We start from the raw sequence: 5,664 nt of genomic DNA on the forward strand, positions 1-5,664 counted from the left end.
GCGTTTTGATCTATCCCTATAGATCTTAATGCCCGGTATGTAAGCAGCTTCTCCTAGGTCCTTCATAGAGAAACTTTTATTCAAGTAACCTTTTATGCTCTCCAAAAGCTCTACGTTGTTTCCAATCAGTAATATGTCATCTACATATAATATTAGAAACGCCACAGAGCTCCCACTCACTTTCTTGTAAATACAAGATTCTCCAACCACTTGTATAAACCCAAATGCTTTGATCACCTCATCAAAGCGTTTGTTCCAACTCCGAGATGCTTGCACCAGTCCATACATGGATCGCTGGAGCTTGCACACCTTGTTAGCATTTTTAGGATCGACAAAACCTTCGGGTTGCATCATATACAAATCTTCCTTAAGGAAACCGTTAAGGAACGCCGTTTTGACATCCATCTGCCATATTTCATAATCGAAAAATGCAGCTATCGCTAACATGATTCTGACGGACTTAAGCATCGCTACGGGTGAGAAGGTCTCATCGTAGTCAACTCCTGGAACTTGTGAAAAACCCTTTGCCACAAGTCGAGCTTTATAAACGGTCACATTACCGTCAGCGTCCGTCTTTTTCTTAAAGATCCATTTGTTCTGAATGGCCTTGCGGCCCTCAGGCAGCATCTCCAAAGTCCACACTTTGTTCTCATACATGGATCCTATCTCGGATTTCAAGGCTTCTAGCCATTTGTTGGAATCTGGGCCCACCATTGCTTCTTCATAATTTGCAGGTTCATTGTTGTCTAACAACATGATTGATAAGACGGGATTAACGTACCACTCTGGAGCAGCGCGTGATCTCGTCGACCTGCGTGGTTCAACAGAAACTTGAATTGGAGTTTCATGATTATCATCATTAACTTCCTCCTCAACCGGTGTCGCAATGACACAGGTTTCCCCTTGCCCTGCGCCACCATCCAGAGGGATGAGAGGTTCGACAACCTCGTCAAGTTCTATCTTCCTCCCACTCAATTCTCTCGAGAGAAACTCCTTCTCGAGAAAAGTTCCGTTCTTAGCAACAAACACTTTGCCCTCGGATTTGAGATAGAAGGTGTACCCAACTGTCTCTTTCGGGTAACCTATGAAGACGCACTTTTCCGCTTTGGGTTCCAGCTTTTCAGGCTGAAGCTTTTTGACATAAGCATCACATCCCCAAACTTTAAGAAACGACAACTTTGGCCTTTTGCCATACCACAGTTCGTATGGTGTCGTCTCAACGGATTTCGATGGTGCCCTATTTAAAGTGAATGCAGCTGTTTCTAATGCATAACCCTAAAATGATAACGGCAAATCAGTAAGAGACATCATAGATCGCACCATTTCCAACAAAGTACGATTACGACGTTCGGACACACCATTACGCTGTGGTGTTCCAGGCGGTGTTAACTGCGAAACAATTCCACATTGTCTTAAGTGAGTACCAAACTCGAAACTCAGATATTCACCCCCACGATCAGACCGTAGGAACTTGATCTTCTTGTTACGATGATTTTCCACTTCACTCTGAAATTGCTTGAACTTTTCAAATGTTTCAGACTTGTGCTTCATCAAGTAGACATAACCATATCTACTTAAATCGTCAGTGAAGGTGATAAAATAACGATATCCGCCGCGTGCCTCCACGCTCATTGGACCACACACATCGGTATGTATGATTTCCAACAAGTCACTTGCACGTTCCATTGTTCCGGAGAACGGAGTCTTAGTCATCTTGCCCATGAGGCATGGTTCGCACGTGTCAAGTGAATCAAAGTCAAGTGACTCCAAAAGTCCATCAGCATGGAGTTTCTTCATGCGCTTTACACCAATATGACCCAAGCGGCAGTGCCACAAAAATATGGTGCTATCATTGTTTACTCTAACTCTTTTGGTCTCAATGTTATGTATATGCGTATCTCTATCAAGATTCAATATGAACAATCCTCTCACATTCGGTGCATGACCATAAAAGATGTTACTCATAGAAATAGAACAACCATTATTCTCAGACTTAAAAGAGTAACCGTCTCGCAATAAACAAGATCCAGATATAATGTTCATGCTCAACACAGGCACTAAATAACAATGATTTAAGTTCATCACTAATCCCGATGGTAGTTGAAGTGACACTGTGCCGACGGCGATTGCATCAACCTTGGAACCGTTTCCTACGCGCATCGTCACTTCGTCTTTCGCCAGCCTTCGTCTATTCCGCAGTTCCTACTTTGAGTTGCAAATGTGAGCAACAGAACCGGTATCGAATACCCAGGCACTACTACGAGAGCCGGTTAAGTACACATCAATAACATGTATATCAAATATACCTGATTTTTCTTTGCCCGCCTTCTTATCTGTCAGATACTTGGGGCAATTGCGCTTCCAGTGACCCATACCCTTGCAATAGAAGCACTCTGTTTCAGGCTTAGGTCCAGCCTTGGGTTTCTTCGGCGGATTGGCAACGGGCTTGCCGCTCTTCTTCGAATTGCCCTTCTTGCCTTTGCCGTTTCTCTTGAAACTAGTGGTCTTGCTCACCATCAACACTTGATGCTCTTTACGGAGTTCAGACTCTGCGACTTTCAGCATCGCAAACAACTCGCCGGGAGACTTGTTCATCCCTTGCATGTTGTAGTTCAACACAAAGCCTTTATAGCTTGGTGGCAGTGATTGAAGGATTCTATCAGTGATAGCTTCTTGCGGGAGTTCAATCCCCAGTTCAGCTAGACGGTTTGAGTACCCAGACATCTTGAGCACATGTTCACTGACAGACGAGTTTTCCTCCATCTTGCAAGCATAGAATTTATCGGAGGTCTCATACCTCTCGATCCGGGCGTTCTTCTGAAAGATGAACTTCAACTCCTGGAACATCTCAAATGCTCCATGACGCTCAAAGCGACGTTGAAGTCCCGGTTCTAAGCCATACAAGAGTGCACATTGAACTATTAGTAGTCCTCCTTACGCGCTAACCAAGCGTTCTTAACATCCTGATCAGCCGTAGCGGGCGGTTCATCTCCTAGCACAGCATTAAGGACATAATCCTTCTTTCCAGCTTGTAAGATTAGCTTAAGATTACGAGCCCAGTCTACAAAGTTGCTTCCATCATCTTTCAACTTAGCTTTCTCTAGGAACGTATTAAAATTGAGGATGACACTTGCGTGAGCCATGATCTACAACACAAATATATTCAAAATGGACTTAGACTATGTTCAAGATAATTAGAGTTTAACTTAATCAAATTACATGCTAAACTCCCACTCAAAAAGTACATCTCTCTAGTCATTTGAGTGGTTCATGATCCACCTACACTATCCCAAGTCCGATCATCACGTGAGTCGGGAGTAGTTTCAGTGGTAAGCATCCCTATGCTAATCATATCATCTATATGATTCATGATCGACCTTTCGGTCTCATGTGTTCCGAGGCCATGTCTGCACATGCTAGGCTCGTCAAGCTTAACCCGAGTGTTCCGCGTGTGCAACTGTTTTGCACCCGTTGTATGTGAACGTTGAGTCTATCACACCCGATCATCACGTGGTGTCTCGAAACGACGAACTGTAGCAACGGTGCACAGTCGGGGAGAACACAATTTCATCTTGAAATTTTAGTGAGAGATCACCTCATAATGCTACCGTCGTTCTAAGCAAAATAAGGTGCATAAAAGGATTAACATCACATGCAATTTGTAAGTGACATGATATGGCCATCATTACGTGCTTCTTGATCTCCATCACCAAAGCACCGGCACGATCTTCTTGTCACCGGCGCCACACCATGATCATCCATCAACGTGTTGCCATCGGGGTTGTCGTGCTACTTATGCTATTACTACTAAAGCTACATCCTAGCAAAATAGTAAACGCATCTGCAAGCACATATGTTAGTATAAAGACAACCCTATGGCTCCTGCCGGTTGCCGTACCATTGACGTGCAAGTCGATATTTCTATTACAACATGATCATCTCATACATCCAATATATCACATCACATCATTGGCCATATCACATCACAATCATACCCTGCAAAAACAAATTAGACGTCCTCTAATTTTGTTGTTGCATGTTTTACGTGGTGACCAAGGGTATCTAGTAGGATCGCATCTTACTTACGCAAACACCACAACGGAGATATATGAGTTGCTATTTAACCTCATCCAAGGACCTCCTCGGTCAAATCCGATTCAACTAAAGTTGGAGAAACCGTCACTTGCCAGTCATCTTTGAGCAAAGGGGGTTACTCGTAACGATGAAACCAGTCTCTCGTAAGCGTACGAGTAATGTCGGTCCAAGCCGCTTCAATCCAACAATACCGCGGAATCAAGAAAAGACTAAGGAGGGCAGCAAAACGCACATCACCGCCCACAAAACCTTTTGTGTTCTACTCGAGAAGACATCTACGCATGAACCTAGCTCTGATACCACTGTTGGGGAACGTCGCATGGGAAACAAAAATTTTCCTACGCGCACGAAGACCTATCATGGTGATGTCCATCTACGAGAGGGGATGAGTGATCTACGTACCCTTGTAGATCATACAGCAGAAGCGTTAGAGAACGCGGTTGATGTAGTGGAACGTCCTCACGTCCCTCGATCCGCCCCGCGAACAATCCCGCGATCAGTCCCACGATCTAGTACCGAACGGACGGCACCTCCGCGTTCAGCACACGTACAGCTCGACGATGATCTCGGCCTTCTTGATCCAGCAAGAGAGACGGAGAGGTAGAAGAGTTCTCCGGCAGCGTGATGGCACTCCGGAGGTTGGTGATGATCTCGTCTCAGCAGGGCTCCGCCCGAGCTCCGCAGATACGCGATCTAGAGGAAAAACTATGGAGGTATGTGGTCGGGCAGCCGTGAGAAAGTCGTCTCAAATCTGCCCTAAAAGCCCCATATATATAGGAGGAGGGAGGGGGACCTTGCCTTGGGGTCCAAGGGATCCCCAAGGGGTCGGCCGAGCCAGGGGGAGGACTCTCCCCCCCCAATCCGAGTCCTACTTGGTTTGGTGGGAGGGAGTCCTTCCCCCTTTCCACTTCTTCCTTTTTTTTCTTTCCTTTGATTTTTCCTTTCTTGGCGCATAGGGGATTGGTGGGCTGTCCCACCAGCCCACTAAGGGCTGGTGTGACCCCCCAAATGCCTATGGGCTTCCCCGGAGTGGGTTGCCCCCCTCCGGTGAACCCCCGGAACCCATTCGTCATTCCCGGTACATTCCCGGTAACTCCGAAAACCTTCCGGTAATCAAATGAGGTCATCCTATATATCAATCTTCGTTTCCGGACCATTCCGGAAACCCTCGTGACGTCCGTGATCTCATCCGGGACTCCGAACAACATTCGGTAACCAACCATATAACTCAAATACGCATAAAACAACGTCGAACCTTAAGTGTGCAGACCCTGCGGGTTCGAGAACTATGTAGACATGACCCGAGAGACTCCTCGGTCAATATCCAATAGCGGGACCTGGATGCCCATATTGGATCCTACATATTCTACGAAGATCTTTATCATTTGAACCTCAGTGCCAAGGATTCGTATAATCCCGTATGTCATTCCCTTTGTCCTTCGGTATGTTACTTGCCCGAGATTCGATCGTCAGTATCCGCATACCTATTTCAATCTCGTTTACCGGCAAGTCTCTTTACTCGTTCCGTAATACAAGATCCCGTAACTTACACTAAGTTACATTGCTTGC

The sequence above is a fragment of the Hordeum vulgare genome, chromosome 4H, assembly GCF_904849725.1.
Source record: "Hordeum vulgare subsp. vulgare chromosome 4H, MorexV3_pseudomolecules_assembly, whole genome shotgun sequence".
Taxonomy (NCBI): Eukaryota; Viridiplantae; Streptophyta; class Magnoliopsida; order Poales; family Poaceae; genus Hordeum; species Hordeum vulgare.